At 41.0% G+C, this 18,216-nt stretch overlaps 1 protein-coding gene across 1 annotated transcript in view; it reads left to right on the top strand.

Moving 5' to 3' along the window:
• Positions 1 to 18,216, top strand: part of LOC146991466 (zeta-sarcoglycan-like) — a 373,318-nt gene that overhangs the window by 176,986 nt on the left and 178,116 nt on the right. The window lies entirely within an intron of this gene.

Below are 18,216 nucleotides of genomic sequence, written 5' to 3'. Positions count from 1 at the left end.
AGTGGTTTTCTGAACGAGGCACAGCTTTCTCCTAATCATTTTTAAAGAGCCTGAGAATTGCATCGCTTCCGCCTTTCAACATACACATTTCTGCCTTTTTATATATTATTTGGCATGGTTTCCCAAGGCTACATTGGAAGATGGCAGAAGGCTGATTTTTTGACATTTTCATTCAGGTGTAAAAGCTGCCAGTGAATTCACATGTTTCTATCTTTGGTGTTGGCTTCAGGGTGCCATGCTGAGCTCTGACTGTGAGCCACTCTAATAAAAAACATTATCTCTTTATTAAATGGAGGGAGATATATTTTTGACATATCCAGTCTTTGCCTTTTCTCGTAGAGCACCAAAGGTCCCGAGTTGAAAGCATCGTTGTTCTAACAAACTGCACTTAAAAACAAAAATCTTTTAAATCTTCCAAAAAATTGGAGCAACTATTCTATACCTCAAGGTTTGGCAGTGAATAGATGCCCCTAGTAAAAATGGTAATTGCAGCCCATTATACTTTGGAAGACTGTTAAACAGTCTGAATCTTACACACCTTTGCAGTTTTGGTTCCTTCAGGGAACTTCTCTTTACAGTGCTTTGCGTCTTCCTGTTGTTTTAAATGTAAAATCCCACCAGTGTTTAGTTTGAATAATACTCTAAGTTTTAGTGAAAGGCTGCTGTGCCTCACTCACATTTTCATCAGTCTCATAGCAACAGCAGGCACTACTACAAGTCGTCTCCATGAGCATCTGTTTAGTGCTGCTGGCAGAAAAGAGGTACCTGATGGGTACACAGGTCCCCCACGTTCATTCCAGGACATGAAGAAGAATGGATAATTTGGTTTTAATGTGGTATTTACTCTAGGAAGGACAAGTAAAGGATGAAGGGTTTGGTGAGAGGGGAAGGAGGTAAAAAATACAGGATGTGAGCAAGAAAACAGGAAGTAGAGAACTAAGGAAGGAAGGAAAGGAAGATATAAAGGACATGTCTCAAGGCTTGCATCAGCATCCATGAGGGTGCTTTCCTCTCCTTCGCTTTACAGTGCCAGATGGCCTCGGTCTTTAATCACTGTGTGTGTGTGTGTGCCTGAAGCGTCTTGCCTGTGTGTGTGTGTGTGTGTGTGTATGTCTGTCTACCTGGGTGCAAAGTGTAATTTAATGCATGTATTTGTGTGACAGGACTTGGTTTTATGTTGTTTTCATTTAAGACATAACAATCCCTTTTTACCAGTAATGGCACTGATTGAGCCATTTATATGGAGCAGACAGGGGGGTGGGAAAAAAATAATATGATTATTCCGTATTTTTAAATAGATTTTTTTTTACTGTGTGTTTAAATATGCTTTTTGCCCATTAATGTGTAAAATGTTAAAACTTTTAACGGCTGTATTGTATGTTAAACAGTCATGTCCATTAAGCAGTTTTAATGTGTTGAAGTGTGTGGATTGTCATGACTGGAATAACAGCAGCACACATTCAAGACCTGAAACAATTACCTAATCAGATTATGTTGGATGGATGCTGAAGGCCAATAAGATGTAAGTGCATTTTGCACAAATGGATCAATTACTGACATTTATTCAAGTAATGCTACTGCGATACAGAGAGCTCTCAACTCTCAACGGGTATATACATTTTTTATAAACAGAAATGGTAAACTAGCACGGCCATTTTACCAAAATTAGCTGTCACTGATAGTTTCTCAACTTTTCCATCATTGATTAGACACATTTGTGTCAGTGTGAACACAGCAGTCGTGACTGTTTGTTATGTGAAAGTGGCTGGAACCTCGATCAGCTCCAACTGCCAGGTGTCTCCATTATGAATGTTTAGCATTAATTGTCAGAGTTTTAGTCGGATCATGTAATCATGACGTCTTTTCACGGTCAGTCGTCCGAGTTCTCCTTTACATTTTCTTTCGAGGGAACAGTCGCTCTTTTTTTTTCCCCCGGCGGTGTACCTCTGCTGACCATGGATGTATTAATAGATCCATGCTGCTGCTGTGCACGGCTGCACCAAACAATAGCACGTGTTGACACTAGGGATGCACATTTTGAATTTTTTTTCTGACCGATAACTGACGCTCGTTAACCGATTAATTAACCGATAAGATTAAGATGCTTGCGGCGCATGGCAAAAAAAAAAAAAAGATCGCTCCAATTTATTTATTTATTTTTGCCATTAAATTACATACGTGCGCTGCGACAGAGCAGCGCCACATCCACTATGCTCTGTCTCAGCTGATCGCGTTCATATGGAGGTTAGATCGTCCAATGTAGAACTGTTTTTATAGGCTACAAAGTGCAGCCAAACACCAGGCTGAAGGAGCAGCAGAGCTCCTCTGACAGCTCCTCTGTGGAGCTCAGGGCTGGATTAGCACCCCAAGGGCCCCTGGGCACCAGGTCCCAGAGGGCCCTTGTCGCACAGACCGTTGGCATCTCACACATCACCTCCACCCATCACAAACCAGGAAAGTCATTAAACTCCACCTTAATTAGACCTATTCACAATTGTGTATATGACGTACCATGTCAAAACCAGACCATAATCACAAACTATTATGTCAAGACTGTCTAGTACAACGAAGGCTTACACAAACAGCAGATCAAATAAACACAACACAACACAACCCACAACATCAACACAATGACCACTAGGGAGCTTACAAGAATGCCATCCTTATAGCCACACAGCAAAGCTAAATGCAGCCAACTTGACAAACCAACTACAAAATAGCAACATACACATACTGAGTCTTTACAACTTTGCAAACAATTCTGTGAACTGAAAAGAAGCCTGTACAAAAGATAAGATGATCCCTCTTTGCATGCTTCTTTCATTGTTTATAATTGCAGCCCTTGTGAATTCCCACACTGCCCAGGTCACTGAACGCACCATTGGCTCAGCGCTCGGCTCACCTGCTCTCATCACCGCGGAGATGTTGGTCGAGGCCGGGCAGCGGATGGGGTGGTACTGCTGGTGCTAGTACTGGCATAACTCCGGGTCTATTTCATCCTCCAGTTTGTATTTTTTGTAAAATGATGTGATTCGCGGGACATCTTTCATCACCGCCGCTTCTCTCTCTTGCTTTTCCTCTCTTCTTTTCCTCTTTCCACCGCTCAAAAACTTTTTTATCCATAATCTTGCTTTCTCTTACTCACGCTCTACTACTGACCTCCCGCTCACACACTCTCACCTCTCGCTCGGCAGGGGCTGGGCCCTGGCAACCAAGGGCTTGGTTGCCATGGGCCCCTGGGCACGTGCCCAGTGTGCCCCAATTATAATCCGGCCTTGGTGGAGCTGCAGGAGAGCTGCAGGTGAACAGGCTGGAGAGCAGCGACGTCCTCGTCCTCTTTTTTTTTTTTTTTTTCTTCTCAGCGCCGTAGTTACAGGTGATTCACATCTATGTCCGTGTAGGCCGCATTTATTGTCTGACCTTCCTTCATGGGGGCTGCTGCACATACTGTCAGTCCTCCTGTGTAACTTTTTGCTGCGAAATATGACTGAAGGCACGTGAACTCTGCACGTGTCGACACGCCCCCATGAGTTGACGACATAACCTAATAATAATAAAAAAAATAACCGATAGTATTAATCGGTCCAAGTTCTTGTTATTGGTTAATGGTTAAACGGTTAATCATGTGCATCCCTAGTTGACACTTGAGCTTCTTGAGCTTTGTGCCTCAAACTACTGTAACCTGGTGTGGCTCTATTCCAGCCTCATGATTGGTTCGCTGCGGCGCAACTCTCATTATCATTGACTATATTGTCTGTCAAGAATGAAACCAAACCAAAATCAACTTTCTTTCGATCACGTCTCATATTTCTATTGAGGAAAAGTTATTTTGCAACATTGTTATCGAGAAACTACCTTTAAACTGGTGAGTGAAATGCAAACAAGACAACTGACAGAAGTTTGCATCATCTCCCCTTTGAGTACATTCAAGTGCATGGGTATACCTATGCATGTGATACAAACAAAATGCGGGCTCAAACATGAAAACGTTCCTCGATACCTCTGACAGACTGCTTAAGAATCAATATAACACACACACACACACTCTCTTGCAGAAAGCCTACAGCTGTTTAATTGGCATCTTTCATATGTTCTGTGACATTTTGTATGAAACTGACAAAAACATTGCACACACATATACTACAGCTGTCGACTGTGTAATGAAGCACCGCCACACACACGCACGCACACACACCTGCCAGACTAGTGGATGCCAGCATGTTTTAACCCTGGGGCTCTGCTGGCGAGTCGACAGAACAGAAGGAGAAAGAGAGACGGAGTGAATCAAGAGAAGGAGAGAGGGAAGCCAGTACAGGTAGAGTGAAAAAAAAGCAACAAGAAGGCACGAAACACATGGCAAAGTGAAGGGCACGCTAGCGCATAACGAGAAAAATAAAGAGCAGAGAAGGGGAGTGAGTCTGAGGGACAGAGGAGAAGAAAAGATGTGATATTGAGCATATACTGTAGCTGACCCTGAGCTCGGCTGCATTTGTAGTCGGAGATACAGGAAGGAGAAGACAGTGGCTGGGAAAGACAGATGGAGGGAGAGTGAGGGCTGACAGAGCGCATGCACACACACACACACACACACACACACACACACACACACACACACACACACACACACACACACACACACACACACACACACACACACACACACACACACACACACAGAGGTTTGTGATGTATTGTATGTTGCTGACCCTGGGCTTGGCTGAGCTGGTCCAGTCTGGCACATTTTGACCACTGAAAGACAGATGTCTGGGCTGACTGCCAACGAGGTGTATCTGAGAAGAGTGTGTGTTATTGTGTGTGCTTGTTTCATTTGTGGCCATCCCAGCCTTTTACACCCATCACCACAAAGTCTAAGATAAACTAATTGTTCCGGCCAACAGCAAACAGCACAGCAGACATTCACCTGGTGCCCAGAGATTTCCTCCAGCAACTGGTGGTGACCAAAACAGAGCTAAAAGTAATCACCAAAACCATAACCCTGGGCACAAGTGGGCAATTGCTAAAATGTTTGCCAGATGGTCATGATATGATAGTGTTGCCCTGACAACTTGTGTGCTGCCCCCACTTGACTAAACAATTTAATGCAGATTTAAATAATGATACTTTAATGGGACAAAGACAAGAGTCTCACTGGAGGAACAGTGCCGTTCAATGAGAGAGAGGATTACCGCTAAAGAGCAGAGCAAGAATGAGCGAAGAATGATGGACAAGAGGAATATTGACAGATGAGAAGGGAAAATAACAGAAGCGTACAAGACTCATGCCCCATTACTCTGCCCATCTTTACCCCTAGAGATCCCTCTTTGATGACAAAGGAGTGGTCAGCAGAGAGATACTGGGGTGTACCCATCTGCTGGCCATTGCCTTTAACCATCTCTCTTTCTCTCCTGCTTTGCACCCTCCATAACTCTGAGCCCAATCAGTCTCACTTCTATCAGCCAGTAGCTCTATTCTGCCCAGTTGTAGTCTCATCATCATTATCCCTTTCTCTCCCTCCCTCCAGCCCTCTATTTCATTTTGCCCTCCATCTGTCCATCTCCTATTTTCCTTTCTCAGTCTCCTTTTTTCTCTGCTTTTTATGTCTCGTGCCAGGTCCTCATCCAGGGCACCAGCTGCGACCCCTGCAGCCCCACCTCATCTCCTCTGTGCCAAGCTATGGGCTTTTTTTCTAATGGGAGATGAGAAGAGGAGAGGAGAGGCTGAAAACAGAGAGGAGGCAAATGAATCTAAGATCATATTTCTATTTGGCTGTGCCAAATTCTTTTCTTAAAGTCTGTGTCAACGCTAAGGGAACAAAAGCATAATAGTAGCATTTGGTATCTTTGAAATGATAGTTCATATACCTACAGCAACTTTGTATGCACACCTCACAATTTTCCTCCACATACAGTATTAGGACTTGAAGTATGCAACAGAGGGAGAGAATTGACAAAGACAGATGATGTGAATCTATTCTGTTTTAAATCTTCCTTTAATGAAATGGGACACTGGGGGGCTTATTACATTGTTTTGCTGACTGCGTGGTAATATTGTATGTTGGTGACTAAAGAAATATGAAAATGTCAGTATTTGAAATTACCTTCCAAAGTATCCACATTGTAGTTTGTAATCTCACTTTACAATATACTATCGTATATACTAAAGGCTACAAAATATGGTGTCTGTGGCATACAAATTACAAGCAACAAATTGGTATACAAATTATTTATTGCACACCAACACAGAAAACATTTATTTTCACCAAAAACAAATTTGTTTCTAAACTGACTGAGGCGGTCACAGCAGGAGGCTGCACTTGCAGGCAGGAGAATATGTAGCGCTCTGCTGACATTTTACTTTTCCAAAACTACTGACATTAAAATGATTGATTCATACAATAACCTAAGACCACTGAAAAACAGTTAACACACAGTATATTGTTACCACAATTACATTTAACCTTCAAAAGCTCAGATTTCACTGCAGGGGAACTTCAGGCTAATTTTTCTCAAGCATTAGTCATGTATCTCTTTTATCTGTGGCCCAGAAGGGATGTATTAGTACATTTTGAAATTTCCAGTATACCATAGAGCAGAAGTGTTTTGCCTTAGCTCCATTCACTCTGTTTCCATTGAGGATTGTGTTTGTGCTTTGTACAATATGAGATTCTGATAAGCATTGAAGCTGCTTTGCACTGATCCGTTGCACCAAACCAGCTATCTGCCATAAAGGTGAACAATGAGGCGCATGCCTCTGACTCAACATGGGAAACATTCTGACAACAGCATTGCTATCTAATTGAAATATGCCAAGGTGACAGAAAGTTGTTGGTCCTGAAAACATGCATTTAATAATGTAGGTTACATTCCTGAGATAGACTGAAAAATTTGTAACATGGTAAATAGGATTTTCCCAATAACACAAAATGACGCAAGGAACAATCCACAAAGGATAATCCTGCCTCACTGAACCAGACAAACCTAGAATATATTATATCTGCCAGGCCACCACAAGACTTTATATTTAACAAAGGGCTGAAAGGAGTCTGACATTACTTTCAAATAATCTTGACCCCTGAGCTGTCATGGTCATAGATAGGCTTGGCAAAAAATTGAAATAATGACACAGAGAGAATGAGTCTTTTGAGCAAGATGAGAAGTAACTGAAATGGAGGCAAAGAAAGACACAGTATATTTGCGCTGAGGGATCGAAAAAAGAACCACTGGCAAACCGTTTAGATAAGCAAGTATACCCGGCACAGAAAGCAGTGTATGTAGCTTTAATGACACTGCACTGGCAGGGTTAAGGTAGCAGGCCCTACTGGAGCCACCCTTGCTGAAAATAGACACTTGTGAAATGTCTTTGGATAATAGCAGCCATGAAATTATGGGAGCCAAATTGTGTACAAATGCAAAAAAGAAAAGAAAAAAAAAGGAAACATAGGGGGACAAATTAGAGCTGATGGAGCATGCATATCTCCTGTGACCTGGTAAGAGGTCATTACTTTGATTATGGACTGGCTGCCTCTTTTTGTCTCTCACACGCAGAGAAAACTTTGTGTTTTGGGCCGGAGTTGCAAGAAAATTGGCTTTTTGATTTTGTTTCCCATAGCTGTGAAAGCAGTGTGAGACCAGACACTTCAGAAGCTTTTTTGTTGTCGGATGATGTCGTGCTGAAATGAGCTGGAACATTGGACTGTGTGTGTGTGTGTGTACATGTGTATTTGAACACATTAATGTGAAACCATCATTATGAGGACATTTTGCCTTTGTGAGGACACAATGCTGGTGCACACAGCTTCAAAGAGCTTTTTTGGGAGGGGGTCAAGCCTCAGTTGTAGGATCAGGCTAGGGTTACCTAGGTTGAGCTAAGAGGCTAGGTAAAGCTTTATGTTAACAACTGGTCGCTCAACTATTGAAAGACTTGTGTTATGTGTGTATAAGAGTGTATGTACCCCCCCCCCCCCCCCCGTCCTGATTTTACATTCTCACATCTTTCAAAGCAATGCTTGTTACGTTGGAAATATCCATCTCGTGCAGTGCAGCCACTCCCCTGCCGTGCTTGAATCAGACGAGAGAGACCAGCTTTAATTGGCAGACACTGTCCTCCAGCTTGGCAGTTTGTTCCGAAAACAGCTATTTTTTCTCCAACCTAATAATTCATTTAAAGAGAGAGGTTGTCTGTATGTGTATATATACACAAATAACTTTTATTTATATCTATATATATTCATTATTTATTTATTTTTTCGTATTGGCAGAATGCCTTCCAAGACAATGGCGCCCCGTTTAGCCTCATTAATTACAATGTTTATGTGGAGCAGGGCACTTGAGCAGTGGGACTGGACATTATCTTTGTTATTCACAGCCAAGAAAGCTTTTTTGTGAGTAATTATATGAGGGTATTTCTGTTTAGTCAGGTGTCTCCAAGCAAAGCTGGTCTCCAGCGATAGCAACACAAGCCGGTGGTCGTTTGTATATTTTTAGTTTAAGAATACTGCACATTTAAGCCTGGTGTAAAATCTCACTTTTTTAGGCAGAACCTTTCTGTGAGCATGTGTGAGCATGTTTATTAATATCAGGGATTATGAAATCTTGTCTTCCAGGACAATAAGAACATGGATGAAAGACTTAAATTACCAGCCAGAGATGTTCTGTCAACGGTGACTGATGGAGTTTCATACACTGAAAGCAAAATGTTTGCTATTGCCTCACATGCTCAGACACGCATCAGAATTAGTTCACAACCAGTGATCCCAGAGACCGGCAGAGGAAAATAATTTTCATTACAGTCTTTTCACCCATGTTAATTAAACCAATAACTTGGCTGCTTATGGCTTTTTAGCCTCTATGCATAAGAAAAGTAAACAAGTCCTCTCATAGAATGTGTGTGATGTAGACATACTACTGACATTGGCCACTATATTTAATAGACCCCCCCCCCCCACCACAGTTTTCGTGCAAACCAACACTGTAGGATAGTTTTAAATGAAAATGCTGTTGTATCTCAATTGTGATGCTATCATTGGGCTGTCTGTCCCTTGTCTTGTGAACTACGGTTACTAGTGCAAGTCTCTTTATGTTATGTCTCAGTGCCTCTGCTGTCTCAGCTGTCAGTCAAACATGTACACTAACCTGAACCCTTTAGAAGCATGGCGTCTTAGAAGATACTGTCCTCCTTACAAAAAGTTAACTTAGCTGTGATTGTAACTTAAAGCAGAAGTAAGCGGAATATTTGTGTTAATATGAGTCTTAAATAGTTATATCTTCCGACAGCAATCACTTACATAGAGTATTTGGTCTGAAACACGGGTCTGTCAGTCACTCTGCTCTGCTGTAAGCCGAGGAGAAAACCTTCCTTGTATCCTACAACCTTTATCCAATGAGGAGAGAGAACGGCATAAAGGGGCGGTCCTCTCTGTGTGTGCAGCCGAGGGATGCGCGTGAATGTGGTGACGTAGGGACGAGGGCGGGGACTGCTAACTCCATCTGCTGACAAGAAGTTAGCCAAAACGACCGGATCGCTGACTTCTGCTTTAAGTTGGGCATTAGTTCCTTTGTATTGTGGCTTTACTGTCCAACTTGCATTTCTCCATCTGTTTGTCTGCATACTAATTAACTTTCCTCCACTGTTCTCTTGTAATATAGACAACATATGTGTGTACTATGTATTTGGTTGTGTGTGGATTTGTGTGTTTGTAAGTTGTTTGATAAATGTCCCTTCTAAAGACTGCGAATCACTGCTTCTCCCCCCGGCCCCTCCATTGGCCTGTTTTTGTCTCTGGTGTTGTGCCAGTAGCCCTCTAAACGCTCAATCAATTCTGTGTGTGTCTGTGTGCGTTGTGTACCCAGTGACTACCCACCCAACTTTGGGTTTAAGGTCTTTTTGTCAAACTCTCAGGTTTGGCTCCCATATTGTTAATATCATTACAAAAGAATGCTGTTATGGAAATACAGTAAATAGAGAATGTGCATTCATTTGTTTAAATTAAAATAACGTGAAAAGAAAAAAAAAACACAGATGCAAGACAGCAAACATAATTGGAAAATGTAAATAATAATGTAACAGAAAGACTATCTGCAGTGGTTATATGCACAAAATTTACGCTTGAAGATGGCATTTCCTGAACACTTTATAGTAAATGGCAGAGCTCTGAATTGTAAGAATGTAACAAATAAATAATATCAGAGGGTGAAATTGTCCAATTTTCTAAGTAGGAATTCAATCTCCAAAAGGACTCAAAACAATGTTATCTGTTTCTGCCAATTTTGTATCTTCCCATACGTTTTTCTGCTTTATCATTACAGATGCAGGGTCACACTATATCAAAAAGTTCAGGGGCTCAAAACTTTTCTGCAAAGAAAAAATGAAAGATTTGAATTGATTGTACAGTCTTAATACAGCTTAATTGTAACACTCTGTGAAACATTTTTACTCACTAGGTGGATGTTTTTGAACTCTTTCACTGTGTAACTAACCATGAATCACAAAACTATTTTTCAGCATCAACATTTAGGCTGGAGAATAATGCAGAAGAGAGCAGTTTCTACAGTCAATGGAAATTATTTTGGTCTAAATCTAAAAGACTTTAGCTATTTCCTGTATTTATTATTTAGTGTAACACACAGAGCTGTACACAATTATCCATGTTAGCAAAACCAATATGGTGAATGTAGGCAAAACTGTTCTAACTATTTAGCTAGTTTAGCTGCTAATAAGTATACTGTAAATTGTGTTCACATATTTGTCCAGATAAAAATTGGCTACAGTGAGGGTTACTGGGCTTCAACCACATTTTCACTGGGAATGTGTAATCACCCCAATTCCACCAGTGTTACTCTGGTGTCTTTAAAATTGCAGTGATGGTGCATCCTTAATTACATAGACCATTGCATTTAAATTATTAATTTCATGAACATTTTATAATGCAAGTAAAAACACTGGTAGGAGCGAGGAATGTTTTGTGAAGCTGATTCATCAATGTTCATGAGTTCACCTCAGTGTTTTTACTCGCCTTAAAATGTGGAAAATGACCCAATTTCTAATTAAAAGGTAGGCCTGTGAATATTCTCATTTGTCCAGGTCATAGTTATCTCAAGGAAATTTTAATCAAATGCAACTGGTCTACGTTATTTGTCTAGGAAGACGTTTCACCTCTCATCCAAGAGGCTTCCTGAAATAGTCGTCCCAGTCCTGGTAAACACCTTTTTTTGTCCTCGGAGGCCACCGTCACTTTGCCGACGGGAGGGGTGAGTGCGAGCGAGTGAGTGAGCGCTGCAAACTAGAATCTGAATGCTAGATACAGTATCATGGTTTTACCCCCATATTACACACTGGACCTTTAAAGTAAATGAGGGTCTGAAAAAACAGCCTAGGACTATTTGATCAGTTACTTCATAATTGCCGACTGCCGACACACAGGGGGACATCTACTTACTTATTGATGTCTCTCTGTCACACGGCATTGTCGCTGATGCACAAAAGCTTCATCATTACACATTTAACACGTAGAGAAAACCTGCTTTGAGGGGTGGTCACTGTAAAGTATACATCAGTGATCATGTGAATGAACTATGCGTTTCTCAGCCTACAGTATTTCAGCTATCACTTTGGGTGAGGGACTGCAAAAATATATATTTTTAACTGGTTATTTTAGTATTGACTGTGGTATTTAACTCTCGCACACCAGGGTAAAAAGGTTTTCATTCTCAAGCCCCTCCCAGTGGAATTCAGGTGAGGGTTGCATGCAGTTGTGCTCCCATGCAAGTGGATATCCTGGAGGTTGACGCTGGGTTCCCAGCTTGTTACTTTCATCAAGTAACTCAGTAAAGCCTACTGTGCAGACCCAGTGGAGCTTCCTTTCACAGTGAGCTTCAGCTTCTCATTCACTGAGGTCAGATTCTTCACACTTTTCCACCTCAAAACCCCTCTGCTTTTTTCATGTAATACCAGCTCTCTGTTTGATACCACACCTCAGACGACTTCCCTCTTAGTAGGTGTTGGTTTCAGGTATGACCTATGCACCTTACATGGTGACACACTGATTAGATTCATATTGTGGATGCGGGTGATTGTGTCTGTATGTCGGGACTGTGAAGGACTGGTGACCTGTGCAGAGGTTGGTCTGCCCTTGTCCAGTGTGAGCTGGGATTGCTCCAGTCTCTCTGCAACTCTTTAAGGATAATGGGTAATAGATGGATGGACTTCTCTGATTTCCATCTGTGGCTCTACTTTTAACTTCTCCCTCAAGACACCAGCAGTGATTGCTTTCCTTTCTGTCACAAGATGCTCCCACTTGAGATGTACTTACTGTTCTTGCCAGTCCTTTCTCTCAGAGAAGAAGGGATTTGTTGTCTCCATTTAAACCAGCTGTATAAGAATCTTCCCTCAGCAGAGTCTCAGATCTTTCTCTCAAAACCTTTGACCCAAAGGGATTTCTTTTCGTTTCTGCTCAATATCTTCTTCAATGACAGGCACCTTGGGTTTTCTGGTGGACATTTTTGTCAACACACAGTTATGTTTAATACACATAATGTGTATCCTAACAAATCGGCTGTACATTCCTACAGATGTTCAATGAATGATACAGAAACTGACTGAAGAGTTTTTAAATGAGAGATGTAGGCAATGAAAATTGAATAGAAAAGAGTAAATGATAGACCAAGAAAGGTTAGAGGAATGGAGGGCACAAAGCTAGTGAAGAAGCAACAATAACAAATCCAGAATGCAGTGTATGTTTGCGTGTGTGTGTCTGTGCATGTGTTGTTGCAAGGGCACCAGATGCTCAGATGATGAATGGGTTGCTATCACAGCACAGGCAGTCTAGTGACACTGAGACCTTAGATCACATGGCTAACACACGCACATCCACTCACACACACACATTCTACCCTGACAGAGCTGGAGTAGAACTGAAGTTAGAACTCATCGCTCATTTCCTACTCTGGTTTTCAATCATCATTCCATATTTTGTTTTCTCTTCTGTCTCTTCAGATCAGTTATATTTCTCATATTGCCCAATCCTGTCTCACCTTGTGTCTTATATCCCTCTCTCTTGTCCTTGTCTTCTCCTGTAGCAGTCTCCATTCCACTTAACTTCCTTCATTCCTTGCCCCTCTACCATCTCCATACATCCCTCTTCCTTTTCTCCCTTTCAGTTTATCCCCTATCTTCCACGCACATTCTGCCCTTATTTGTATTTTTCTTACCCCCACCTCTTCCCTCTATTCCTCTTTTCTCCTCACCTCTTTCTTCCTTGCTTTTTTATCTTATCCTCGCGCTCCTTCTTCCATTTCTCTTCTTGGTTGGGGATAGGTTTAATTTAAAGAAGTGACAATAAGCTCTACCAGGAATAATGCTCATTCTCACACAGATGTGTGCTCTACCAAATACAAACATACAGTACCAAGGGAGATGCGCATATACCGTACATAAAATGAACTGAAACGCACACACGCACACACACACACACAATTCACAAATGCACATGGTCACACATTGATTTGTGCACCCCCACACATACACGGATGCTGTGCATCTATTCACACTCGCCTACACCCAAAAACACATTCACACATTCCCACAGCGAGAGGCTGAGAGAGAACAAAACCATGTCAGAGGTTATTTTATTTTGTTTTTTTATTTTTGCCAAATCCCAACATGGCCACTAGAGAAACAGAAGAGAGAAAAAAGCCCAACCCCCTGACAAAAAACATAAAGATTCAACAGTCAACATTTGTCAAAATCAGCATCTCCTATTCTTTTTGATACTCAAAGGCCGGGACGAGTTTTCACATTGTTTGTGTATCACTTTATGTATGTATTATTCATATGTTAGAGATACAGTATATTTTTCTGGGCATATTTGACAACAATGTAAAAGAAAGTGGGATGCAGGGAATGTAGATGGTTATTAAATGCTTGATTTTATTTTGTGAAATTGCAAATGTGATGTTGCCTACAACGGATTGCTGCAATCAGCAATGCTCACTATATGTAAAACCACATTCCTCGATATTGAGAGATCTTACTGATGTGGTCCTTTATTTGCTGAGAAAATTGTAGCCTAACTGAGCTGAGAACAGTTCAATCTTTTCATTCGCTTTTGCTCCTACAGTACACTTCAGTGTCTTCTCCAGCCAGGAGGTTGCTGTTTAATTATTGCTAAACTGTTGGCCTAGCTCAGCCAGATGATGTTGTAGAAACACACCTAGGGGAAATGCTGTGACCTCACAGCTCAAACAGGAACAACTTGGGCGTGTTCAGGGTCAACAGTGTTGTAGCAGAATGTTAAATCATTGTTGCATGTGTGACTTTGTGTGTGTATGTGCGAGTGAGTGTCTGTAGGCACTTGTGAGTTTCTCTGTGTGTTTTTGGGTGAGGGGGTGATTGGCATCAATGATAAATCACTTCTACCTCTCTCATCTACAAGTACCTCATTAAGTTTGTCCTTTAACAAGCCAATCAAACACCAGCCTAATTAATAAATCATATCACCACGGTAACAGCAGGCACAGGTCAATACTGCATGCTGAGAAAGAGGCATCTGTTTGTTGTTTTTAGAAGTAGGTGTATTTATGTACAGTAGAGGAGGAGGAGAGAGAGAGAGAGAGTTTGAGTGTGTATGTGTGTGTGGTATATGTGTTTGAGGGCATATTGTTTTCCAGCTCATTGAGCAGACGTAGATGAAAGTGAACTAAACACAATTTCTGGAAGATTGCCCAGGTAAAGCCTGCAGTGAGGTTAACAAAATATATTGTTAAACAAACACACAAACACTTTCATGTCACCTATTGATTGATTATTGACTCTAGCAGTACTGCACATGGTAATGTCCTATAATATCAAGTACATTTGATAAATGATAGGCTACCCTACTATAGCCTGTGGCAATGTTGTACTATAGGCACCGGCACTGTGCAAATTTCAGAGTGAAATTGTTTCACTCTTGATAAGTTTTCAACAGCCTTACAGTAGTTCAGGCCTGTCAGGAAGACAAGGCTATGGTGATCAGATTTTTCCAAATCAAAAATGAAGGACACTGTGTGATGTGTAGCTAGAGGAGGTGTGAGATGGTCTGTGCATAATGTAAATAATACCACAGGTATTCTGGACATATAACAGCATAACTAGGGAAAGCTTTAGGGCTCACCTGGGACAATCCTAACAACAACAAGGGGGATGTCTTAAGCCTAATTTTAAATGTAGAGTGGGTGTCTGCCTTTCAAACCCAGACTGGGAGCTGGTTTCACATGAGAGTAGTCTGACAGCTGAAGGCTCTGCCTCTCATTCTACTCTTTAAAAATGCAGGCCTACTTGTGGCTCCTAGAGTGTTCTGTTGGGATAATAGGGTACTATGAGCTACTTAAGATACGATGGTGCCGGACCATTAATGGCTTTCAAGGTGAGGAGGAGGATTTTAAAATTCTATTGTGGATTTTATAGGGAGCCACTGCAGAGAAGCCAACACAGGAGATATATGATCTTTTTCCCTAGTTCCTCTTGGTAATCATCACACTGCAGCACTTTGGAATCAGCTGGAGACTTTTCACTGAGTTCTTTGCGACATTCTGATGATAAAGGATTACATTAATTCACTTTAGAAGTAACAAATAGCAAGGTCTGGTGGACGTTTTTCTTTTTCTTTTTCTCTTTTGAGATGTGGTCTTTCTAATGTTTGCAGTATTGTGCTGGAGGGAGATGGCTGCCTAAGACACTTTTTTATGTGTAAAATGACTCTAAGGATTCTGACTGTAGCACTGAAGGCCAAGGTATAAACATTATATTATGTATTTCTGAGATAGCATTAAGTACAATAACATCAGCAGCACATATAACAGAATTGTTGATAAAAGGTAATAAACCCTTGAACTGCCCACTTGAATAGAGCGGAGACAAATCATTGATGTAGATCAAGAACCCGTTGAAGACGAGGTTAGTGGACAATACATTCAATTTTGGAAAGAAGGTGATTCATTTTTTTTGATGACCTGGCGAAAAAGATCATATCACAATATTTTTGCCAAGAATCTCAATTTACAAATGTAATCACAATCTGCCTTTTTGTCTTTTTTTCTGATTTGCATTGTGTTGTCATGCTAAATAAGATTTGTCTGTCCTGTGGCTCTTATTGCTTATTGCCTGAGGCTGCAGGGTAGATCAAGGATGGCCATTACTAGCTGTAGCAGGCTAGCTGCCAATTTTCAGCAGCTGATAGTGATCTGGATAGCAGCATTTTAACATTCAAAATGAAAGATCAGCTGCAGCTTTTGACCATATGCCATATATGCTTAGATCTTCAGACCTTACATCCCGACTTTTCAGCTCTCGTAACATCTGCTTTGTAGCATGTGTGTATGACTTGTACCATGGATCTATTCTCCCCACTCAATACCATAATTTTCAGAGTGGCAACAATATTATTATGCAAGAGTCTTGCACACAGAGAGGCTAGAGCATAGTCAACAAGTTCATCAGCTTGAGTGGGTGCAAAGTTGAGATAGCTGTCCTCCACATATGGCAGCGGACCAAATATCAAGGGAATTGTTTATTTGAAATTTGATTACGGCATTTTTTTTAGACAAGCACCTGCTGTAATGGGACCCCCCCCACACACACACACACACACACACACACACACAAATGTTAATGAAGATGGTCAGACAAAAGAGGTTTTGGAGGAAATATTAAATGTTCATTTTCTATGTCAGAACAAGATTTAGGGTGTGATTAAAACAGTGAGTGGATAATTTACATGTTGAGAGCCACTTGATGTTAATAGTAAATTAAATGCAGAACTGAAGCTTTCGTTACCAACCTCTATGTTGAAATAGTCATATGACTTAATCCCTATACTTGCTCAGTTTAAACCGTCAAAGAACTAAGGGGCAGGTGGATGATCATGTGACACAGTTACTGGGTAGGACTCTTTTTGTGTTTTCCAGCTTGAGTGGGAAAGATAAAGAATAGGTCCTTCAGATGAGTTATGACCGAGTTTAAGTTTAGGGCTGATTAATAAGCTAGAATGAAAAATCACTTAGACCCCTCCGCCTTGCCCTTTAAAGATTTTTCAAATTAATGAGAAGGGGTGTTGTATTATATGTATTTAGATGTTCTTCCTACTGTAATGAAGTTTCACTAAGTCGAAATGGATCATTGACTAACAAGTATTTTGACACGCATGGTGGAATATTATAGCATAACATTTAATTGAGTGTCTGGTCTCATTTTTTGTTTCTTTTATAGTGGTTGTATTAACTTTTATCAGGTTTTTAAATATAACTCTGCTTCTGTTGACATTTTGTCAATTAAATAATGGAAATAATTTGTGATAGAGATGTGTGGAAGTGTTTCTACCTGCTGGTTTTAATTCTTCTTAAGTTTTCATGATTCTGTCTTTAGAATAAACTTTCTCTAGACATGTGAGCTGCTCAATATGCTGTCTCTGTTTATCAGACCAGGTATACCTCAGAAAGTCCACCAATTATCTACAAAGCCCACATCATCTGTTGAGCCCCACCTTGACAGCCAGTGGTTGAAGGATGAAATGTGGTTGCACGACACTGCTCAGATTAGACAGAGGCCTGGATAAAACTATAGAGTCAGACTTTGCCATAGTTTGTCATAGTGACCTCCAGCTGGTGCACATGGTGTCACTATAGTCACTTGTGTTGCTAACCTGACCAGACTTGGTTTCTCAGCAGGTGTTTCATTTTCAGTAGTAGTAGTAGTAGTAGTAGTAGTAGTAGTAGTAGTAGTAGTAGTAAAATTACTTTCATACACTATAAAGACAACATGTACACAGTTCTAGTGGTTACACCAGTCCCTTGTTGTAGGATTTTACCAGTATACAAGCAAGAACTGAAATAGCGTTGACATTACTGCAACCAAGAGGAAATAATACAATGAAGAAGATAGGAGCAGAGACTTCAACACATGAGTACACTCCTGCTGAGGAGTTGACCCTCTGCAGTAATTAGGGTGGCTCACATAAAGAATTGTCAGCAAAAGCCAAAGGGGTTGGTAGCTACTGGTATGTGAACACTCTTGCTCTGAGATACATCTCAAATCAGTGCACGTAACTGCACAGAAACCTCTATGAATGGTGATACCATTTTGCAAGGGAACTTATGAGACGATAAGCTTGGCTTTTATGTGTGTTGATCTCTAATCTTGAACATACGATGCCCTGGTGAAGATTAGATGTGTTGCATTAGTTAC

The sequence above is a fragment of the Trachurus japonicus genome, chromosome 1 (genome assembly GCF_045865225.1).
Source record: "Trachurus japonicus isolate A0001 chromosome 1, Traja_1.0".
NCBI classification, from domain to species: Eukaryota; Metazoa; Chordata; class Actinopteri; order Carangiformes; family Carangidae; genus Trachurus; species Trachurus japonicus.
Note: the sequence above shows the minus strand (reverse complement) of the source record. Positions and strands in the feature narration are given on the sequence as shown.